The sequence below is a fragment of the Pan paniscus genome, chromosome 20 (genome assembly GCF_029289425.2).
Source record: "Pan paniscus chromosome 20, NHGRI_mPanPan1-v2.0_pri, whole genome shotgun sequence".
In the NCBI taxonomy this organism is placed as follows: Eukaryota; Metazoa; Chordata; class Mammalia; order Primates; family Hominidae; genus Pan; species Pan paniscus.
In genome coordinates this window covers 1,849,475-1,876,456 of record NC_073269.2, presented here as the reverse complement: position 1 = coordinate 1,876,456, position 26,982 = coordinate 1,849,475, and positions in this window count along the sequence as shown.

Here is a 26,982-nt window from a genome sequence, read left to right as displayed (position 1 = left end):
AGCGCTGTAGATATTTCCATGTTTATACTGATAGCGGTGAATTTATTTCCATGTTTATACAGATGGTGGTGTATATATTTCCATGTTTATACAGATGGCGGTGTAGATATTTTCATGTTTATAGAGATAGCGGTGTAGATATTTCCATGTTTATACAGATAGCTGTGTAGTTATTTCCATGTTTTTAGAGATAACGGTGTAGATATTTACATATTTATACAGGTAGCGGTGTAGATATTTCCATGTTTATTCACATGGCGGTGTAGGTATTTCCACGTTTATACAGATAGCGGTGTGGCTATTTCCATGTTTATACAGATGGCAGTGTAGATATTTCGATGTTTATACAGACAGCGATGTAGATATTTCCAAGATTATACAGATAGCGGTGTACATATTTCCATGTTTAAAGTGATAGCGGTGTAGATATTTCCATGTTTATACAGATAGCGGTGTGGCTATTTCCATGTTTATACAGATGGCAGTGAATATATTTCCAAGTTCATATAGATGGCGGTGTAGATATTTCCATGTTTATACAGATAGCGGTGAAGATGTTTCCATGTGTATACAGGTAGCGATGTAGGTATTTCCATGTTTATAGAGATATCGGTGTAGATATATCCAAGTTTATACAGATGGCTGTGTAGATATTTCCATACGTATACAGATGGCATTGTGGATATTTCCATGTTTAAACAGATAGATGTGTAGATATTTCCATATTTATATAGATGTCTGTGTAGACATTTCCATGTTTTTCCAGATGGCGCTGTAGATATTTCCATATTTATAGCGATAGCGGTGTGGCTATTTCCATGTTTATACAGATGGCTGTGTAGATATTTCCATGTTCATACAGATAGCGATGGAGATATTTTCATGTTTATACAGATAGCGGTGAAGATATTTCCATGTTTATACAATTAGCGGTGTAGATATTTCCATTTTTGTACAGGTAGCGGTGTAGATATTTCCATGTTTATAAAGATTTCGGTGTAGATATTTCCATGTTTATACAGATAGCGGTGTAGATATTTCCATGTTCATACAGATAGCTGTGGAGGTGTTTCCATGTTTATACAGATAGCGATGTAGATATTTCCATGTTTATACAGATAGCTGTGTAGATATTTCCATGTTTATACAGATAGCAGAGTAGATATTTCCATGCTTATACAGATAGTCGTGAAGATGTTTCCATATTTACACAGATAGTGGTGGAGATATTTCCATGTCTAAGCAGATAGCGGTGGAGATATTTCCATGTTTATACAGATGGTGGTGTAGATATTTACATGTTTATACAGATAACGGTGTAGATGTTTCGAAGCTTATACAGATAGCCGTGTAGATATTTCCATGTTTATACAGATAGCGGTGTAGATATTTACAGGTTTATACAGATAGCTTTTCAGATATTTCCACGTTTACAGAGATAGCGGTGAAGTTATTTCCATGTTTATACTGATGGCTTTGTAGATATTTCCATGTGTATACATACGGCAGGGTAGATATTTCCATGTTTATACTGATGGAGGTATAGATATTTCCATGTTTATACAGATAGCTGTGTAGATATTTCCATATTTATAGATAGCCGTGTAGATATTTCCATATTTATACAGATAGCCGTGTAGATATTTCCATGTTTACTCAGATGGCGGTGTAGATATTTACATGTTTATACAGATAGCGGTGTGTCTATTTCCATGTTTATGGAGATGGCAGTGTCGATATTTCCATGTTCATACAGATAGCGATGTAGATATATACATGTTTATACAGATAGTGGTGTAGGTATTTCTATGTTTGTACATATAGCGGTGTAGATATTTCCATGTTTATACAGATAGCGGTGTGGGTATTTCCATGTTCATACAGATAGCGGTGTAGATATTTCCATGTTTATACAGATAGCGGTGTGGCTATTTCCATGTTTATACAGATAGCGATGTAGATATTTCCACGTTTATAGACATGGTTGTGTGGATATTTCCATGTTTATACAGATGCCAGTGTAGATATTTCCATATTTATACAGATAGTGGTGTAGATATTTCATGTGTATACAGATGGCAGTGTAGATATTTCCATGTTTATAAAGATGGAGGTGTAAATATTTCCATGTTTCTACAAATGACTGTGTAGATATTTCCATGATTTTACAGATGGCGGTGCAGATATTTCCATGTTTATACAGATAGCGGTGTGGCTATTTCCATGTTTATACAGAAAGCGATGTAGATATTTCCAAGTTTATGGAGATAGCGGTGTAGATATTTCCATGTATATACAGATAACGGTGTAATTATTTCCATGTTCATAGAGATAGCGGTGTATATAATTCCATATTTATACAGATAGCAGTGTCGATATTTCCATGTTTATAAAGATAGTGGTGTACATATTTCCATGTTTATATAGATAGCGGTGTAGATATTTCCATTTTTACACAGATGGTGGTGTAGATAGTTCCATGTTTATGTAGATGGCGGTGAAGATATTTCCATATTTATAGATACGGCGGTGTAGATATTTCCATGTTTATACAGGTAGAGGTGTAGGTATTTCCATGTGTATAGAGATAGTGGTGCAGATGTTTCCATATTTATACTATTAGCTGTGTAGTAATATCCATGTGTATACAGATGGCATTGTAGATATTTCCATGTTTATAGAGATGGTGGGGTAGATATTTCCATGTTTATACAGATGACTGTCTAGATATTTCCATGTTTATACAGGTACCGTTGTAGATGTTTCCACGTTTATACAGATTTCAGTGTAGGTATTTCCATGCTTATACAGACAGCGGTGTAGATATTTCCTTGTTAATACAGATAGCGGTGTAGATATTTCCATGTTTATACAGATGGTGGTGTAGCTATTTCCATGTTTATTCAGATGGCGGTGTAGATATTTCCATGTTTAAACAGATAGCGGTGTAGATATTTCCATGTTTATACTGATAGCAGTGTGGATATTTCCAAGTTTATGCAGATAGCGGTGTAGGCATTTCCATGGTTATAGAGATAGCGGTGTAGACATTTCCATGTTTATAGAGATAGCGGTGTAGATATTCCCATATTTATACAGATAGCGGTGTAGGTATTTCCATGTTTATACAGATTGTGGTATAGATTTTTCCATGTTTATACAGATACCAGTGTAGGTATTTCCATGTTTATAGAGATAGCGGTGTAGGTATTTCCATGTTTATAGAGATAGTGGTGTGGATATTTCCATGTTTATAGAGATAGCGGTGTAGATATTTCCATATTTATACAGAGAGCGGTGTAGATATTTCCATGTTCATACAGATAACGTAGGATATATTTCCATGTTTATACAGATAGCGATGTAGATATTTCCATGTTTATGCAGATAGCGATGTATATATTTCCATGTGTATACAGATGGCAGTGTAGATATTTAAATGTTTATACAGATGGAGGTGTAGATATTTCCATGTTTATACAGATGACGGTGTAGTTATTTCCATGTTTATACAGGTAGAGGTGTAGGTATTTCCATGTGTATAGAGATAGTGGTGCAGATGTTTCCATATTTATACTACTGGCTGTTTAGTTATATCTATGTGTATACAGATGGCATTGTAGATATTTCCATGTTTATAGAGATGGTGGGGTAGATATTTCCATGTTTATACAGATGACTGCCTAGATATTTCCATGTTTATACATATGGTGGTGTAGATATTTCCATGTTTATAGAGATAGTGGTGTAGATATTTTCCTGTTTACACAGATAGCAATGCAGATATTTCCATGTTTATAGAGATAGCGATGTAGAGATTTCCATCTTTGCACAGATTGCGGTGTAGATATTTCCATTTTACAAAGATAGCGGTGCAGATATTTTCATCTTTATACAGATAGCGGTGTACATATTTCCATGTTTATACAGATAGCAGTTTGGATATTTCCATGGTTATATATATGGCGGTGTTGATAATTCCAGGTATATACAGATAGCGTTGTAGATATTTCCATGTTTATACAGATAGCGGAGTTGGTATTTCCATCTTTACACAGATAGCGGTGTAGATATTTCCATGTTTAAACAGATAGCGGTGTAGATATTTCCATGTTTATACTGATAGCATTGTGGATATTTCCAAGTTTATACAGATAGCGGTGTAGGCATTTCCATGGTTATAGAGATAGCGGTGTAGATATTCCCATATTTATACAGATAGCGGTGTAGGTATTTCCATGTTTATTCAGATCGTGGTGTAGATATTTCCATGTTTATACAGATATCAGTGTAGGTATTTCCATGTTTATAGAGTTAGCGGTGTAGGTATTTCCTTGTTTATAGAGATAGGGGTGTAGATATTTCCATATTTATAGAGATAGCGGTGTAGATATTTCCATATTTATACAGATAGCGGTGTATATATTTCCATGTTCATACAGATAACGGAGGAGATATTTCCATGTTTATACAGATAGCGATGTAGATATTTCCATGTTTATACAGATAGCGATGTATATATATCCATGTGTATACAGATGGTAGTGTAGATATTTAAATGTTTATACAGATTGAGGTGTAGATATTTCCATGTTTATACAGATGACGGTGTAGATATTTCCATGTTTTTACAGATGATGGTGTAGCTATTTCCAAGTTTATACAGATAGCGGTGTGGCTATTTCCATATTTATACAGATAGCGGTGTAGTTATTTCCATGTTTATACAGACAGCGGTGTAGATATTTCCACGTTTATACTGATAGCAGTGTAGATATTTCCATGTTTATACACATCGTGGTGTAGATATTTCCACGTTTATACGGATATCGCCGTAGATATTTCCATGTTTATACAGATAGCGGTGTAGATATTTCCATGTTTACAGAGATAGCGGTGTAGATATTTCCATATTTGCCCACATTGCGGTGCAGATATTTCCATCTTTACACAGATAGTGTTGTACATATGTCCATGTTTACACAGATAGCTGTGTAGATATTTCCATGTTTACACACATAGAGTTGTAGATATTTCCATGTTTATACAGATAGTGGTGTAGATATTTCCATGTTGATAAAGAGAGCAGTGTAGATATTTCCATGTTTATAGAGATAGTTGTGGAGATATTTCCATGTTTATGCAGATAGCGATGTAGATATTTCCATGTTTATACAGATAGCGGTGTAGATATTTCCATGTTTATACAGATAGCGGTGTAGATATTTCCATGTTTATACAGATAGCCGTGCAGATATTTCCATGTTTATACAGATGGCTGTGTAGATATTTCCATGTGTATACAGATGGTAGTGTAGCTATTTCCATGTCTATAGAGATGATGGTGTAGATTGTTCCATGTTTATGCAGATGAACGTGTAGATATATCCACGTTTATGCAGATGACGATGTAGATATTTCCATGTTTATAGAGATAGCGGTGTAGATATTTCCATGTTTATACAGATAGCGGTGTAGATATTTCCATGTTTATAGAGACAGCGGTGTAGGTATTTCCATCTTTATAGAGATAGCGGTGTAGATATTTCTATGTTTATACAGATAACGGTGTAGATATTCCCAAGTTTATTGAGATGGCGGTGTAGATATTTCCATGTTTATACAGATAGCAGTGTAGATATTTCCATGTTTACACAGATAGTGGTGTAGATATTTCCATGTTTACACAGATAGCTCTGTAGTTACTTCCATGTTTACCCAGATAGCGTTGTTGATATTTCCATCTTTATACAGATAGCGGTGTACATATTTCCATGTTTATACAGATAGCGGTGTAGATATTTCCATTTTTACACAGATGGTGGTGTAGATAGTTCCATGTTTATGGAGATGGCGGTGAAGATATTTCCATATTTATTGATACGGCGGTGCAGATATTTCCATGTTTATACAGGTAGAGGTGTAGGTATTTCCATGTGTATAGAGATAGTGGTGCAGATGTTTCCATATTTATACTATTGGCTGTGTAGTAATATCCATGTGTATACAGATGGCATTGTAGATATTTCCATGTTTATACAGATGACTGTCTAGATATTTCCATGTTTATACAGATTGTGGTGCAGATATTTCCATTTTTGTACTGATGGCTGTGTAGATATTTCCGTGTGTATACAGATGGCAGTGTAGATACTTCCATGTTTATAGAGATGGTGGTGTAGATATTTCCATGTTTATACAGATGACTGTGTAGATATTTCCACGTTTATACAGATGGCGGTGTAGATATTTCCATGTTTATAGAAATAGCGGTGTAGAAAATTTCATGTTTATACAGATAGCGGTGAAGATATTTCCATGTTTACACAGATAGCTGTGTAGATATTTCCATGTTTATACAGGTACCGTTGTAGATGTTTCCACGTTTATACAGATTTCATTGTAGGTATTTCCATGCTTATACAGATAGCGGTGTAGATATTTCCTTGTTAATAAAGAAAGCGGTGTAGATATTTCAATGTTTATACAGATGGTGGTGTAGCTATTTCCATGTTTATACAGATGGCAGTGTAGATATTTCCATGTTTAAACAGATAGCGGTGTAGATATTTCCATGTTTATACTGATAGCATTGTAGATATTTCCAAGTTTATACAGATAGCGGTGTAGGCATTTCCATGGTTATAGAGATAGCGGTGTAGATATTCCCATATTTATACAGATAGCGGTGTAGGTATTTCCATGTTTATTCAGATCGTGGTGTAGATATTTCCAAGTTTATACAGATAGCAGTGTAGGTATTTCCATGTTTATAGAGTTAGCGGTGTAGGTATTTCCATGTTTATAGAGATAGGGGTGTAGATATTTACATATTTATAGAGATAGCGGTGTAGATATTTCCATATTTATACAGATAGCGGTGTATATATTTCCATGTTCTTACAGATAACGGAGGAGATATTTCCATGTTTATACAGATACCGATGTAGATATTTCCATGTTTATACAGATAGTGATGTATATATTTCCATGTGTATACAGATGGCAGTGTAGATATTTAAATGTTTATACAGATTGAGGTGTAGATATTTCCATGTTTATACAGATGACGGTGTAGATATTTCCATGTTTTTACAGATGATGGTGTAGCCATTTCCAAGTTTATACAGATAGCGGTGTGGCTATTTCCATATTTATACAGATAGCAGTGTAGATATTTCCATGTTTATACAGACAGCGGTGTAGATATTTCCATGTTTATACTGATAGCGGTGTAGATATTTCCATGTTTATACACATCGTGGTGTAGATATTTCCATGTTTATATGGATAGCGCCGTAGATATTTCCATGTTTATACAGATAGCGGTGTAGATATTTCCATGTTTACGGAGATAGCAGTGTAGATATTTCCATATTTGCCCACATTGCGGTGCAGGTATTTCCATCTTTACACAGATAGTGTTGTACATATGTCCATGTTTACACAGATAGCTGTGTAGATATTTCCATGTTTACACACATAGAGTTGTAGATATTTCCATGTTTATACAGATAGTGGTGTAGATATTTCCATGTTTATAAAGAGAGCAGTGTAGATATTTCCATGTTTATAGAGATAGTTGTGGAGATATTTCCATGTTTATACAGATAGCGATGTAGATATTTCCATGTTTATACAGATAGCGGTGTAGATATTTCCATGTTTATACAGATAGCAGTGTAGATATTTCCATGTTTATACAGATGGCTGTGTAGATATTTCCATGTGTATACAGATGGTAGTGTAGCTATTTCCATGTCTATAGAGATGATGGTGTAGATTGTTCCATGTTTATGCAGATGAACGTGTAGATATATCCACGTTTATGCAGATGACGATGTAGATATTTCCATGTTTATAGAGATAGCGGTGTAGATATTTCCATGTTTATACAGATAGCGGTGTAGATATTTCCATGTTTATAGAGATAGAGGTGTTGGTATTTCCATCTTTATACAGATAGCGGTGTAGATATTTCTATGTTTATACAGATGACGGTGTAGATATTCCCAAGTTTATTGAGATGGCGGTGTAGATATTTCAATGTTTTTTCAGATAGCAGTGTAGATATTTCCATGTTTACACAGATAGCAGTGTAGATATTTCCATGTTTACAGAGATAGCTCTGTAGATACTTCCATGTTTACACAGATAGCGTTGTAGATATTTCCATCTTTATACAGATAGCGGGGTACATATTTCCATGTTTATACAGATAGCGGTGTAGATATTACCATTTTTACACAGATGGTGGTGTAGATAGTTCCATGTTTATGGAGATGGCGGTGAAGATATTTCCATATTTATAGATACGGCGGTGTAGATATTTCCATGTTTATACAGGTAGAGGTGTTGGTATTTCCATGTGTATAGAGATAGTGGTGCACATGATTCCATATTTATACTATTGGCTGTGTAGTAATATCCATGTGTATACAGATGGCATTGTAGATATTTCCATGTTTATAGAGATGGTGGGGTAGATATTTCCATGTTTATACAGATGACTGTCTAGATATTTCCATGTTTATACAGATAGTGGTGCAGATATTTCCATTTTTATACTGATGGCTGTGTAGATATTTCCATGTGTATACAGATGGCAGTGTAGATACTTCCATGTTTATAGAGATGGTGGTGTAGATATTTCCATGTTTATACAGATGACTGTGTAGATATTTCCACGTTTATACAGATGGCGGTGTACATATTTCCATGTTTATAGAAATAGCGGTGTAGAAAATTTCATGTTTATACAGATAGCGGTGCAGATATTTCCATGTTTTTAGAGATTGCGATGGAGATATTTCCATCTTTGCACAGATTGCAGTGTAGATATTTCCATCTTTACACAGATAGCGGTTTAGATATTTCCATGTTTTCACAGATAGCTGTGTAGATATTTCCATGTTTACACAGATAGCATTGTAGATATTTCCATCTTTATAGAGATAGCGGTGTAGATATTTCCATGTTTATACAGATGACTGTGTAGATATTTCCACGTTTATACAGATGGCGGTGTAGATATTTCCATGTTTATAGAAATAGCGGTGTAGAAAATTTCATGTTTATACAGATAGCGGTGAAGATATTTCCATGTTTACACAGATAGCTGTGTAGATATTTCCATGTTTATACAGGTACCGTTGTAGATGTTTCCACGTTTATACAGATTTCATTGTAGGTATTTCCATGCTTATACAGATAGCGGTGTAGATATTTCCTTGTTAATAAAGAAAGCGGTGTAGATATTTCAATGTTTATACAGATGGTGGTGTAGCTATTTCCATGTTTATACAGATGGCAGTGTAGATATTTCCATGTTTAAACAGATAGCGGTGTAGATATTTCCATGTTTATACTGATAGCATTGTAGATATTTCCAAGTTTATACAGATAGCGGTGTAGGCATTTCCATGGTTATAGAGATAGCGGTGTAGATATTCCCATATTTATACAGATAGCGGTGTAGGTATTTCCATGTTTATTCAGATCGTGGTGTAGATATTTCCAAGTTTATACAGATAGCAGTGTAGGTATTTCCATGTTTATAGAGTTAGCGGTGTAGGTATTTCCATGTTTATAGAGATAGGGGTGTAGATATTTACATATTTATAGAGATAGCGGTGTAGATATTTCCATATTTATACAGATAGCGGTGTATATATTTCCATGTTCTTACAGATAACGGAGGAGATATTTCCATGTTTATACAGATACCGATGTAGATATTTCCATGTTTATACAGATAGTGATGTATATATTTCCATGTGTATACAGATGGCAGTGTAGATATTTAAATGTTTATACAGATTGAGGTGTAGATATTTCCATGTTTATACAGATGACGGTGTAGATATTTCCATGTTTTTACAGATGATGGTGTAGCCATTTCCAAGTTTATACAGATAGCGGTGTGGCTATTTCCATATTTATACAGATAGCAGTGTAGATATTTCCATGTTTATACAGACAGCGGTGTAGATATTTCCATGTTTATACTGATAGCGGTGTAGATATTTCCATGTTTATACACATCGTGGTGTAGATATTTCCATGTTTATATGGATAGCGCCGTAGATATTTCCATGTTTATACAGATAGCGGTGTAGATATTTCCATGTTTACGGAGATAGCGGTGTAGATATTTCCATATTTGCCCACATTGCGGTGCAGGTATTTCCATCTTTACACAGATAGTGTTGTACATATGTCCATGTTTACACAGATAGCTGTGTAGATATTTCCATGTTTACACACATAGAGTTGTAGATATTTCCATGTTTATACAGATAGTGGTGTAGATATTTCCATGTTTATAAAGAGAGCAGTGTAGATATTTCCATGTTTATAGAGATAGTTGTGGAGATATTTCCATGTTTATACAGATAGCGATGTAGATATTTCCATGTTTATACAGATAGCGGTGTAGATATTTCCATGTTTATACAGATAGCAGTGTAGATATTTCCATGTTTATACAGATGGCTGTGTAGATATTTCCATGTGTATACAGATGGTAGTGTAGCTATTTCCATGTCTATAGAGATGATGGTGTAGATTGTTCCATGTTTATGCAGATGAACGTGTAGATATATCCACGTTTATGCAGATGACGATGTAGATATTTCCATGTTTATAGAGATAGCGGTGTAGATATTTCCATGTTTATACAGATAGCGGTGTAGATATTTCCATGTTTATAGAGATAGAGGTGTTGGTATTTCCATCTTTATACAGATAGCGGTGTAGATATTTCTATGTTTATACAGATGACGGTGTAGATATTCCCAAGTTTATTGAGATGGCGGTGTAGATATTTCAATGTTTTTTCAGATAGCAGTGTAGATATTTCCATGTTTACACAGATAGCAGTGTAGATATTTCCATGTTTACAGAGATAGCTCTGTAGATACTTCCATGTTTACACAGATAGCGTTGTAGATATTTCCATCTTTATACAGATAGCGGGGTACATATTTCCATGTTTATACAGATAGCGGTGTAGATATTACCATTTTTACACAGATGGTGGTGTAGATAGTTCCATGTTTATGGAGATGGCGGTGAAGATATTTCCATATTTATAGATACGGCGGTGTAGATATTTCCATGTTTATACAGGTAGAGGTGTTGGTATTTCCATGTGTATAGAGATAGTGGTGCACATGATTCCATATTTATACTATTGGCTGTGTAGTAATATCCATGTGTATACAGATGGCATTGTAGATATTTCCATGTTTATAGAGATGGTGGGGTAGATATTTCCATGTTTATACAGATGACTGTCTAGATATTTCCATGTTTATACAGATAGTGGTGCAGATATTTCCATTTTTATACTGATGGCTGTGTAGATATTTCCATGTGTATACAGATGGCAGTGTAGATACTTCCATGTTTATAGAGATGGTGGTGTAGATATTTCCATGTTTATACAGATGACTGTGTAGATATTTCCACGTTTATACAGATGGCGGTGTACATATTTCCATGTTTATAGAAATAGCGGTGTAGAAAATTTCATGTTTATACAGATAGCGGTGCAGATATTTCCATGTTTTTAGAGATTGCGATGGAGATATTTCCATCTTTGCACAGATTGCAGTGTAGATATTTCCATCTTTACACAGATAGCGGTTTAGATATTTCCATGTTTTCACAGATAGCTGTGTAGATATTTCCATGTTTACACAGATAGCATTGTAGATATTTCCATCTTTATAGAGATAGCGGTGTAGATATTTCCATGTTTATACAGATAGCATTGTAGATGTTTCCAAGTTTATACAGGTACCGTTGTAGATGTTTCCACGTTTATACAGATTTCAGTGTAGGAATTTCCATGCTTATACTGATAGCGGTGCAGATATTTCCTTGTTTATACAGATAGCGGTGTAGATATTTCCATGTTTATACAGATGTTCGTGTAGCTATTTCCATGTTTATACAGATGGCGGCGTAGATATTTCCATGTTTAAACAGATAGCGGTGTAGATATTTCCATGTTTATACTGATAGCAGTGTGGATATTTCCAAGTTTATACAGATAGCGGTGTAGGCATTTCCATGGTTATAGAGATAGCGGTGTAGACATTTCCATGTTTATAGAGATAGCGGTGTAGATATTCCCATATTTATACATATAGCAGTGTAGGTATTTCTTGGTTTATACAGAGCGTGGTGTAGATTTTTCCATGTTTATACAGATAGCAGTGTAGGTATTTCCATGTTTATAGAGATACCGGTGTAGGTATTTACATGTTTATAGAGATAGTGGTGTGGATATTTCCATGTTTATAGAGATAGCAGTGTAGATATTTAAATATTTATACAGATAGCGGTGTAGATATTTCCATGTTCATACAGATAACGGAGGAGATATTTCCATGTTTTTACAGAAAGCGATGTAGATATTTCCATGTTTATGCAGATAGCGATGTATATATTTCCATGTGTATACAAATGGCAGTGTAGATATTTAAATGTTTATACAGATGGAGGTGTAGATATTTCCATGTTTATACAGATGACGGTGTAGATATTTCCATGTTTATACAGGTAGAGGTGTAGGTATTTCCATGTGTATAGAGATAGTGGTGCAGATGTTTCCATATTTATACTACTGGCTGTGTAGTTATATCCATGTGTATACAGATGGCATTGTAGATATTTCCATGTTTATAGAGATGGTGGGGTAGATATTTCCATGTTTATACAGATGACTGCCTAGAGATTTCCATATTTATACATATGGCGGTGTAGATATTTCCATGTTTATAGAGATAGTGGTGTAGATATTTTCCTGTTTATACAGATAGCAATGCAGAAATTTCCATGTTTATAGAGATAGCGATGTAGAGATTTCCATCTTTGCACAGATTGCGGTGTAGATATTTCCATCTTTACACAGATAGTGGTGCAGATATTTTCATCTTTATACAGATAGCGGTGTAGATATTTCCATGTTTATACAGATAGCGGTGTGGATATTTCCATGATTATACATATGGCGGTGTTGATAATTCCATGTTTATACAGATAGCGGTGTAGTTATTTCCATGTTTACACAGAGAGCTGTGTAGCTATTTCCAAGTTTATAGACAGAGGATTGTAGATATTTCCATGTTTATGCAGACAGTGGTGTAGATATTTCCATGTTTACAGAGATAGCGGTGTTGATATTTCCATGTTTATTGAGATAGCGGTGTAGTTAAGTCCATGTTTATAGAGATAGTGGTGTAAATATTTCCATGTTTATACAGATAGCCGTGTTGATGTTTACACGTTTATAGAGATAGCGGTGCAGATATTTCCACATTTATACAGATAGCGATTTAGATATTTCCACGTTTGTATACATAGCAATGTAGATATTTCCAAGTCTATACAGATAGCGGTGTAGATATTTCCATGTTAATATAGATAGTGGTGTCGATATTTCCAAGTTTACAGAGAAAGCTGTGTAGATTAGTCCATGTTTACAAAGATAGCGGTGTAGATATTTCCATGTTTATAGAGACAGCGGTGTAGGTATTTCCATGTTTATGCAGATAGCGGTGCAGATATTTCCATGTTTATATAGACTGCAGTGTAGATATTTCCATGTTCATACTGATAGCGGTGTAGATAACTCCACGTTTATACAGATAGCGATGTAGATAGTTGCATGTTTATACAGATAACGGTGTAGATATTTCCCCTTTTATACTGATAGCGGTGTAGATATTTCCACGTTTACAGAGATAGCGGTGTAGATGTTTCCAAGTTTATAGAGATAGCGGTGTAGATAATTCCATGTTTAGAGAGACACTGTTGTAGATATTTCCACGTTTATAGAGATAGCGGTGTAGATATTTCCATGTTTATAGAGACAGCGGTGAAGATACATCCACCTTTATAGAGATAGCCGTGTAGATATTTCCAAGTTTATGGAGACAGCGGTGTAGATATTTGCATGTTTATAGAGATAGCGGTGTAGATATTTCCATGTTTATACAGATAGTTGTGTAGATATTTCATGTGTATACAGATGGCAGTGTAGATATTTCCATGTTTATACAGATGGAGGTGTAGCTATTTCCATGTTTATACAGATGACAGTGTAGATATTCCATGTTTTTACAGATGTCGGTGTAGCTATTTCCATGTTAATACAGATGGCGAAGTGGCTATTTCCATGTTTATACAGATAGCGGTGTAGACATTTCCATGTTTATGCAGATAGCGGTGTAGATATTTCCATGTTTATACAGATAGCGGTGTAGGTATTTCCATGTTTATACAGTTCGTTGTGTAGACATTTCCATGTTTACACAGATAGCGTTGTGTATGTTTGCATGTTTATACAGATAGCGGTGTAGATATTTCCATGTTTATACATATAGCGGTGTAGATGTTTCCATGTTTATACAGATAGCGGTGGAGATATTTCCATGTTTATATAGATAGCGATCGAGATATTTCCATGTTTATAAAGATAGCGGTGTAGATATTTCCATGTTTATAGAGATAGCATTGTAGACATTTCCATGTTTATTGAGATAGCGTTCTAGATATTTCCATGTTTATACAGATAGCGGTGTAGATATTTCCATATTTGTACAGATAGCGGTGTAGATATTTCCATGTTTATACAGAAAGCGGTGTAGATGTTTCCACGTTTATACAGATAGCGGTGTAGATATTTCCACGTTTATAGAGATAGCGGTGTAGACATTTCCATGTTTATTGAGATAGCGGTGTAGATATTTCCATGTTTATACAGATAGCGGTGTAGATATTTCCATATTTGTACAGATAGCGGTGTAGATATTTCCATGTTTATATATAGCGGTGTAGATGTTTCCATGTTTATACAGATAGCGGTGGAGATATTTGCATATTTATATAGATAGCGATCGAGATATTTCCATGTTTATAAAGATAGCGGTGTAGATACTTCCATGTTTATAGAGATAGCGGTGTAGACATTTCCATGTTTATTGAGATAGCGGTGTAGATATTTCCATGTTTATACAGATAGTGGTGTAGATATTTCCTTATTTGTAGAGATAGCGGTGTAAATATTTCCATGTTTACACAGATAGCAGTGTAGATATTTCCATGTTTATAGAGATAGCGGTGTAGACATTTCCATGTTTATAGAGATAGCGGTGTAGATATTTCCATATTTCTACAGATAGCGGAGTGGATATTTCCATGTTTATACAGATAGCGGTGTAGATATTTCCATGTTTATGTAGATAGCGGTGTAGATATTTCCATGTTTATACAGATAGCAGTGTAATTATTTCCATGTTTATACAGATCTTGGGTTAGAAATTCCCATGTTTACACAGATAGCGTTGTATATATTTGCAGGTTTATACAGATAGCGGTGTAGATATTTCCATGTTTATACAGATAGCGGTGTAGATGTTTCCATGTTGATAGAGATAGCGGTGTAGGTAATTCCATGTTTATAGTGATAGCGGTGGAGACGTTTACATGTTTATAGAGATAACAGTGTAGATATTTAGATATTTATACAGATAGCAGTGTAGATATTTCCATGTTTATACAGATCGTGGTTTAAATATTTCCAAGTTTATACAGGTAGCAGTGTAGATATTTCCATCTTTATAGAGATAGCGTTGTAGATATTTCCATGTTTATAGAGATGGCGGTGTAAGTATATCCATGTTTATAGAGATAGCGGTGTAGATATTTCCATGTTTATACAGATAGCAGTGTTGATATTTCCATGTTTATACACATAGCGGTGTTGGTATTTCCATGTTTTTACAGATATCGGTGTAGATATTTCCATGTCTATACAGCTCGTGGTGTAGATATTTCCATCTTTTTACAGATGACAATGTAGAGATTTCCATGTTTATACAGATAGCGGTGTTGGTATTTCCATCTTTACACAGATAGCGGTGTAGATATTTCCATGTTTACACAGATAGCTGTGTAGCTATTTCCATGTTTATAGAGACAGGAGTGTAGATATTTCCATGTTTATACATATAGTGTTGTAGATATTTCCATGTTTATACAGACAGCGGTGTAGATATTTCCATGTTTATAGAGATGGCGGTGTAAGTATTTCCATGTTTATAGATATAGCGGTGTAGATATTTCCATGTTTATACAAATAGGGGTGTAGTTATTTCCATGTTTATACATATAGCGGTGTTGGTATTTCCAAGTTTTTACAGATATCGGTGTAGATATTTCCATGTCTGTACAGCTCGTGGTGTAGATATTTCCATCTTTTTACAGATGAAAATGTAGATATTTCCATGTTTATACAGATAGGGGTGTAGATATTTCCATGTTTACACAGATGGCGTTGTAGATAGTTCCATGTTTACACAGATGGCGTTGTAGATAGTTCCATGTTTATGAAGATGACGGTGTAGTTATTTTCATGTTTATAGAGATTGAGGTGTAGATATTTCCACGTTTATAGAGATAGCGGTGCAGATATTTCCATATTTATAGTGATGGCTGTGTAGATATTTCCATGCGTATACAGATGGCAGTGTATATACTTCCATGTTTATAGAGATGGTGGTGTAGATATTTCCATGTTTATACAGATGACTGTGTAGATATTTCCGTGTTTATACAGATGGCGGTGTAGATATTTCCATGTTTATAGAAATAGCGGTGTAGAAAATTTCATGTTTATACAGATAGCGGTGCAGATATTTCCATGTTTATAGAGATAAAGATGTAGGTATTTCCATCTTTGTACAAATGGCAGTGTAGATATTTCCATCTTTACACAGATAGCTGTGTAGATATTTCCATGTTTACACAGATAGCTGTGTAGATATTTCCATGTTTACACAGATAGCGTTGTAGATATTTCCATCTTTATACAGATAGCGGTGTAGATATTTCCATGTTGATACAGATAGCGGTGTAGATGTTTCCATGTTTATAAAGATAGCGGTGGAGATATTTCCATGCTTATATAGATAGCGATGGAGATATTTCCAAGTTTATACAGATAGCGGTGTAGATATTTCCATGTTTATACAGATAGCGGTGTAGATATTTCCATGTTTATACAGATAGCGGTGTAGATATTTCCAAGTTTATACAGATAGCGGTGTAGATATTTCCATGTTTATACAGATATCGGTGTAGATATTTCCATGTTTATACAGATAGCGGTGTAGATACTTCCATGTTTATACAGATAGCGGTGTAGATATTTCCATGTTTATACATATAGCGGTTGACATATTTCCATGTTTACAAAGATAGCTCTGTAGATAGTTCCATGTTTACAGAGATTGCGTTGTAGATATTTCCATCTTTATACAGATTGCGGAGTATATATTTCCATGTTTATACAGATAGCTGTGTAGATATTTCCATTTTTACACAGATGGTGGTGTAGATAATTCCATGTTTATGGAGATACCGGTGAAGATATTTCCATATTTATAGATACAGCGGAGTAGATATTTCCATGTTTATACAGGTAGAGGTGTAGGTATTTCCATGTGTATAGAGATAGTGGTGCAGATGTTTCCATATTTATACTACTGGCTGTGTAGTTATATCCATGTGTATACAGATGGCATTGTAGATATTTCCATGTTTATAGAGATGGTGGGGTAGATATTTCCATGTTTATACAGATGACTGCCTAGATATTTCCATGTTTATACATATGGTGGTGTAGATATTTACATGTTTATAGAGATAGTGGTGTAGATATTTTCCTGTTTATACAGATAGCAATGCAGAAATTTCCATGTTTATAGAGATAGCGATGTAGAGATTTCCATCTTTGCACAGATTGCGGTGTAGATATTTCCATCTTTACACAGATAGTGGTGCAGATATTTTCATCTTTATACAGATAGCGGTGTAGATATTTCCATGTTTATACAGATAGCGGTGTGGATATTTCCATGATTATACATATGGCGGTGTTGATAATTCCATGTTTATACAGATAGCGTTGTAGATATTTCCATGTTTATACAGATAGCGGTGTTGGTATTTCCATCTTTAAACAGATTGCGGTGTAGATATTTCCATGTTTACAAAGACAGCTGTGTAGCTATTTCCATGTTTATAGAGACAGGAGTGTAGATATTTCCATGTTTATACAGACAGCGGTGTAGATATTTCTATGTTCACAGAGATAGCAGTGTTGATATTTCCATGTTTATTGAGATAGCGGTGTAGTTATGTCCATGTTTATAGAGATAGTGGTGTAAATATTTCCATGTTTATACAGATAGCCGTGTTGATGTTTACACGTTTATAGAGATAGCGGTGCAGATATTTCCACGTTTATACAGATAGCGCTTTAGATATTTCCACGTTTGTAGACATAGCAATGTAGATATTTCCAAGTCTATACAGATAGCGGTGTAGATATTTCCATGTTAATATAGATAGCGGTGTCAATATTTCCAAGTTTACAGAGAAAGCTGTGTAGATTTGTCCATGTTTACACAGATAGCGGTGTAGATATTTCCATGTTTATAGAGACAGCGGTGGAGGTATTTCCATGTTTATGCAGATAGCGGTGCAGATATTTCCATGTTTATAGAGACTGCATTGTAGATATTTCCATGTTCATACAGATAGCGGTGTAGATAATTCCACGTTTATACAGATAGCAATGTAGATATTTGCATGTTTATACAGATAGCGGTGTAGATTTTTCCCCGTTTATACTGATAGCGGTGTAGATATTTCCACGATTACAGAGACAGCGGTGTAGATGTTTCCAAATTTATAGAGATAGCGGTGTAGATAATTCCATGTTTAGAGAGACACCGTTGTAGATATTTCCACGTTTATAGAGATAGCGGTGTAGATATTTCCTTGTTTATAGAGACAGCGGTGTAGATACTTCCACCTTTATAGAGATAGCCATGTAGATATTTCCAACTTTATGGAGACAGCTGTGTAGATATTTGCATGTTTATAGAGATAGCGGTGTAGATATTTCCATGTTTATACAGATAGTGGTGTAGATATTTCATCTGTATACGTATGACAGTGTATATATTTCCATGTTTATACAGATGGAGGTGTAGCTATTTCCATGTTTATACAGATGACGGTGTAGATATTTCCATCTTTTTACAGATGACTGTGTAGCTACTTCCAAGTTTATACAGATAGCGAAGTGGCTATTTCCATGTTTATACAGATAGCAGTGTAGACATTTCCATGTTTATGCACATAGCGGTGTAGATATTTCCATGTTTATACTGATAGCGGTGTAGATATTTCCATGTTTATACAGATGGCGTTGTAGATAGTTCCATGTTTATGGAGATGACGGTGTAGATATTTTCATGTTTATAGAGATGGCGTTGTAGATATTTCCATGTTTATAGAGATAGCGGTGCAGTTATTTCCATATTTATAGTGATGGCTGTGTAGATATTTCCATGGGTATACAGATGGCAGTGTATATACTACCCTGTTTATAGAGATGGTGGTGTAGATATTTCCATGTTTATACAGATGACTGTGTAGATATTTCCGTGTTTATACAGATGGTGGTGTAGACATTTCCATGTTTATAGAAATAGCGGTGTAGAAAATTTCATGTTTACACAGATAGCGGTGCAGATATTTCCATGTTTATAGAGATAACGATGTAGATATTTCCATCTTTGTACAAATGGCAGTGTAGATATTTCCATCTTTACACAGATAGCGGTGTAGAGATTTCCATGTTTACACAGATAGCTGTGTAGATATTTCCATGTTTACACAGATAGCGTTGTAGATATTTCCATCTTTATACAGATAGCGATGTAGATATTTCCATGTTTACAGAGATGGCTGTTTAGATATTTCCATGTTTATACAAATAGCTTTGTAGACATTCCATATTTATAGAGATAGCGGTGTACATATTGCCATATTTATACTGATAGCGGTGTAGATATTTCCATGTTTATACAGATAGCGGTGTAGATATTTCCATGTTTATACAGATAACGGTGTAGTTATTTCCATGTTTATACAGATGACTGTGTATATATTTCCATGTTTATATAGACGACGGTGGAGATATTTCCATGTTTATAGAGATTGTGGTGTAGACATTTCCATGTTTATTCAAATAGCTGTGTAGCTATTTCCATGTTTATAGAGATAGCGGTGTAGATATATCCATATTTATAAAGATAGCCGTGTAGTTATTTCCATTATCTATTCAGATGGTGGTGTATATATTTCCATGTTTATGCAGATAGCGGTGTGGCTACTTCCATGTTTGTACAGATGGCAGTGTAGATATTTCCAGGTTTATACAGATAGCGAAGTAGATATTTCCAAGTTTATACAGATAGCAGTGTAGATATTTCCATGTTTATACAGGTGGCTGTGTAGATATTTCCATGTGTATACAAATGGCAGTGTAGATATTTCCATGTTTATACAGACGGAGGTGTAGATATTTCCATGTTTACACAAATGAATGTGTAGATATTTCCACATATTTACAGATAACGATGTAGATATTTCCATGTTTATACAGATAGCGGTGTAGATATTTCCATGTTTATACAGATAGCGGTGTAGATATTTACATGTTTATACAGATAGCGGTGTAGGTATTTCCATGTTTATACTGATTGCGGTGGAGTTATTTCCATGTTTATGCAGATAGTGTTGGAGATATTTCCATGTTGATAGAGATGGTGCTGTAGATATTTCCATATTTATACAGATAGCTGTGTAGATATTTCGATGTTTATTCAGATGGTGGTGTAGATATTTCCATGTTTATACAGACAGCGGTGTGGCTACTTCCATGTTTATACAGATGGCAGTGTAGCTATTTCCATGTTTATACAGATAGCGATGTAGATATTTCCATGTTTAAAGAGATAGCGGTGTAGATAATTCCATTTTTATGCAGATGGCTGTGTGGATATTTTCAAGTGTATACAGATAGCAGTGTAGATATTTCCATGTTTACACAGGTGGAGGTGTAGGTATTTCCATGTTTACAGATGACTGTGTAGATATTTCCATGTTTTTACAGATGGCGGTGTAGATATTTCCATGTTTATACAGAGAGCGGTGTGGCTATTTCCATGTTTATACAGATAGCGATGTAGATATTTCCATGTTTATAGAGATGGCTGTGTAGATATTTCCATGTTTATGCAGATGGCAGTGTAGATATTTCCATGTTTATATAGATAGTGGTGTAGGTATTTCCATGTTTATACAGATGAGTGTGTAGGTATTTCCATGTTTATAAAGATGGCGGTGTAGATATTTCCATGTTTATAGAGATAGCCTTGTAGTTATTTCCATGTTTATACAGATAGCGGTGTAGACGTTTCTACGTTTATAGAAATAGCAGTGTAGGTATTTCCACATTTATACAGACGGCGGTGTAGATATTTCCATGTTTATAGAGATAGCCATGTAGATATTTCCATATTTATACAGATAGCGGTGTAGACATTTCCTGGTTTATAGAGATAGTGGTGTAGGTATGTCCATATTTATACTGATAGCCGTGTAGATATTTCCATGTTTATTCAGATGGCGGTGTAGATATTTCCATGTTTATAGAGATAGCGGTGTTGCTATTACCGTGTTTATACAGATGGCAGTGAAGATATTTCCATGTTAATACAGATAGCGATGTAGATATTTCCATGTTTATACAGATAGCGGTGCAGATATTTCCATGTTTATACAGACGGCAGTGTAGGTATTTCCATGTTTATACAGATAGTGGTGTTGATATTTCCATGTTTATACAGATAGCGGTGTAGATATTTCCATGTTTATAGAGATAGTGGTGGAGATATTTCCTTGTTTATACAGGTACCGGTGTATGTATTTCCATCTTTATAATGATTGCAGTGGAGATATTTCCATGTTTGTACAGATAGTGATTGTAGATATTTCCATGTTTATACAGATAGCATTGGAGATATTTCCATGTATATACAGATAGCGGTGGAGGTATTTCCATGTTTATACAGGTAGCGTTGGAGATATTTCCATTTTTATAGAGATGGCGGAGTAGATATTTCCATATTTATTCAGATAGCCGTGTAGATATTTCGATGTTTATTCCGATTGTGGTGTATATATTTCCATGTTTATACAGATAGCGATGTGCTTACTTCCATGTTTATACAGATGGCAGTGTAGATATTCCCATATTTATACTGATAGCGATGTAGATATTTCCATGTTTATTCAGATAGCTGTGTAGATATTTCCATGTGTATACAGATGGCAGTGTAGATATTTCCATGTTTACACAGATGGAGGTGTAGGTATTTCCATGTTTATACAGATGACTGTGTAGATATTTCAATGTTTTTACAGATGGCGGTTTAGATATTTCCATCTTTATACAGATATCGGTGTGGCTATTTCCATGTTTATACAGATAACGATGTAGATATTTCCATGTTTATAGAAATGGCTGTGTAGATATTTCCATGTTTATGCAGTCGGCAGTGTAGATATTTCCATGTCTATACAGATAATGGTGTATGTATTTCCATGTTTATACAGATGACTGTGTAGGTATTTCCATGTTTGTAGAGATGGCGTTGTAGATATTTCCATGTTTATAAAGGTAGCCATATAGATATTTCCATGTTTATACAGATAGCAGTGTAGACATTTCCATGTTTATAGAGATAGCGGTGCAGGTATCTCCATATTTATATAGATAGCCGTGTACATATTTCCATATTTATACAGATGGCTGTGTGGTGATTTCCATGTGTATACAGATGGCAGTGTAGATATTTAAATGTTTATACAGATGGAGGTGTAGATATATCCATGTTTACACAGATGACTGTGTAGATATTTCCATGTTTTCACAGATGGCGGAGTAGATAATTCCATGTTTATACAGAAAACGTTGTGGCTATTTCCATTTTTATACAGATAGCGATGTAGATATTTCCATGTTTATAGAGATGGCTGTGTAGATATTTCCATGTTTACAAAGATCGCAGTGAAGATATTTCCATGTTTATACGGAGAGTCTTGTAGATATTTCCATGTTTATACAGATGACTGTGTAGATATTTCTATGTTTATACAGATGGCGGTGTAGATATTTCCAAGTTTATACAGATAGCGGTGTAGATATTTCCATGCTTTTACAGATGGCGGTGTAGATATTTCTATGTTTATACAGATAGCGGTGTGGCTATTTCCATGTTTACAGAGATAGCGATGTAGACATTTCCATGTTTATACAGATATCAGTGTAGATACTTCCATGTTTATACAGATAGCGGTGGAGATATTTCCATGTTTATTCATATGGCCGCATAGATATTTCCATGTTTATAGAGATAGCGGTGTGGCTGTTTCCATGTTTATACAGATGGCAGTGTAGATATTTCCATGTTTATACAGATAGCGGTGTAGATATTTCCGTGTTTATAAAGATAGCGATGTAGATATTTCCATGTTTATAGAGATAGCGGTGGAGATATTTCCAAGTTATAGAGATAGCGGTCGAGATATTTCCATGTTTATACAGATAATGATGTAGATATTTCCATGTTTATACAGATAGCGGTGTAGGTATTTCCATGTTTATACAGATGGCGCTGTAGTTATTTCCATCTTCATACAGATGGCGGTGAACTTAATTCCATGTTTATACAGATGGCTGTATAGATATTTCCATGTTTATACAGATGGCGGTGTAGATATTTCCATGTTTATACAGATGGCGGTGTTGATATTTCCATGGTTATAGAGATGGCCGTGTATATATTTCCTTGTTTATACAGATAGCGGTGTGGCTGTTTCCATGATTACACAGATAGCGGTGTAGATATTTCCATGTTTATACAGTAGCGTTGTAGATATTTCCATGTTTATACAGATAGCTTTGTAGTTATTTCCAAGTTTATACAGATAGCAGTGTTTATATTTCCATGTTTATAGGGACAGCGGTGTACATTTTACCATGTTTATACAGATAGCGGTGTAGGTATTCCCATGTTTATACAGATTGCGGGGTAGATATTTTCATGTTTATACAGATGGCTGGGTAGATATATACATGTTTATACAGATGGCCGTGTAGATATTTCCATGTTTGTACAGATGGTGTTGTAGATATTTCCATGTTTATACAGATGACTGTGTAGATATTTCCATGTTTATACTGATGGCGGTGTACTTATATCCATGTTTATACTGATGGCGGTGTAGATATTTCCATGTTTATAGACTTAGCGGTGCAGCTATTTCCATGTTTACAAAGATAACGGTGTAGGAATATGCATGTTTATACAAATGGCGGTTTAGATAGTTCCATCCTTATACAAATAGCGGTGTAGATATTTCCATGTTTATACAGATGGCGGTTTAGATATTTCCATGTTTATATAGATGGCAGTGTAGATATTTCCATGTTTATAGAGATGGCAATGTAGTTATTTCTATGTTTATACAGATTGTGGTGTAGATATTTCCATGTTTATATAGATAGTGATGTAGCTATTTCCATGTTCCTACAGATGACGGTGTAGATATTTCCATTTTTATAGAGATTGTGGTGTAGATATTTCAATGTGTATACAGATGGCGTTGTAGATATTTCCATGTTTATATAGATGGCGGTGTAGGTATTTCCATGATTATAGGGATGGCGGTGTAGCTATTTCCATGTTGATAGAGACTGCAGTGTAGAGATTTCCATGATTACTCAGATAGCGGTGTAGATATTTCCATGTTTATACAGATGGCGGTGTAGATGTTTCCATGTTTATACAGATAGCAGTGTAGTTATTTTCATGTTTATGCAGATAGCGGTGTTGATATTTCCATGTTTATGGGGATAGCGGTGTAGATATTTCCATGTTTATTCAGATAGCGGTGTAGGTAATTCCATGTTTATACAGATAGCGTTGTACATATTTGCATGTTTATAGTGGTGGCTGTGTAGATATTTCCATGTTTTTACAGATGGCAGTGTAGATATTTCCATGTTTATAGAGATGGCAGTGTAGATATTTCCTTATTTATAGAGATGGCGGTGTAGATATTTCCATGTTTATACGGATAGCGTGGTAGATATTTCCATGATTACACAAATAGTGGTTTAGCTATTTCCATGTTTATACAGATGACGGTGTAGTTATTTCCATGTTTATACAGATAGTGATGTTGATATTTCCATGTTTATACAGATGATGATGTGGATATTTCCATTTTTATAGAGAATGCGATGTAGATACTTCCATGTTTATACAGATAGCGGTGTAGATATTTCCATGTTTATACATATGGCGCTGTAGTTATTTCCAACTTCATACAGATGGCGCTGAACTTAATTCCATGTTTTTACAGATGGCTGTGTAGATATTTCCATGTTTATACAGTTGTCGGTGTATATATTTCCATGTTTATACAGATGGTGGTGTTGATATTTCCATGTTTATAGAGATGGCGCTGTAGTTATTTCCATCTTCATACAGATGGTGCTGAACTGAGTTCCATGTTTATACAGATGGCTGTGTAGATATTTCCATGTTTATACAGTTGTCGGTGTATATATTTCCATGTTTATACAGATGTCGGTGTATATATTTCCATGTTTATACAGATGGCCGTGTAGATATTTCCATGTTTACACAGATAGCGGTGTAGATATTTCCATGTTTATACAGAGGGCGGTGTAGATATTTCCATGTTTATACAGATAGCGGTGTAGTTATTTCCATGCTTATACAGATAGCGGTATTGATATTTCCATGGTTATAGGGATAGCGGAGTAGCTATTTCCATGTTTATAGAGATATTGATGTAGATATTTCCATATTTATACAGATACCGGTGTAGAAATTTCCATGTTTATAGAGATAGCAGTGTTGCTATTTCCATGTTTATACAGATAGCAGTGTAGATATTTCCATGTTTATACAGCTCGCGGTGTAGATATTTCCATCTTTATACAGATGACATAGTAGGTATTTCCATGTTTACACAGATAGTGGTGTAGATATTTCCATGTTTATACTGATAGCGGTGAACATATTTCCATGTTTACATAGATAGCGGTGTTGATATTTCCATCTTTACACAGATATCGGTGTAGATATTTCCATGTTTATACAGATGGCGGTGTAGATATTTCCAAGTTTATACAGATAATGATGTAGACGTTTCCATGTTTATACAGATGATGGTGTAGATATTTCCATTTTTATAGAGATTGCGATGAAGATATTTCCATGTTTATACAGATATCGGTGTAGATATTTCCATGTTTATACAGATGGCGCTGTAGTTATTTCCATCTTCATACAGATGGCGGTGAACTTAATTCCATGTCTATACAGATGGCTGTATAGATATTTCCATGTTTATACAGATGACGGTGTAGTTATTTCCATTTTTATACAGATAGAGGTGTAGATTTTTCCATGTTTGTACAGATGGCAGTGTAGATGTTTTCATCTTTATACAGATGGCGCTGTAGATATTTCCATATTTATACAGATGGCAGTGTAGGAATTTGCATGTTTATACAAATGGCGGTGTAGATAATTCCATCTTTATACAGATAGCAGTGTAGATATTTCCATGTTTGTACAGAGGGCGGTGTAGATATTTCCATGTTTGTATAGATGACGGTGTAGGTATTTCCATGTTTATAGAGATGGCAGTGTAGTTATTTCTAGGTTTATACAGATGGTAGTGTAGATATTTCCATGTTTATACAGATAGAGATGTAGATATTTCCACGTTCGTAGAGATGACGGTGTAGATATTTCCATTTTCATAGAGATTGCGGTGTATATATTTCCAAGTTTATACAGATGGCATTGAAGTTATTTCCATGTTTATACAGATGGTGGTGAAGGTATTTCCATGTTTATGGAGATGGCGGTGTAGATATTTCCATGTTTATACAGATGGCGGTGTATGTATTTCCATGTTTATGGAAATTGCGGTGTAGATATTTCC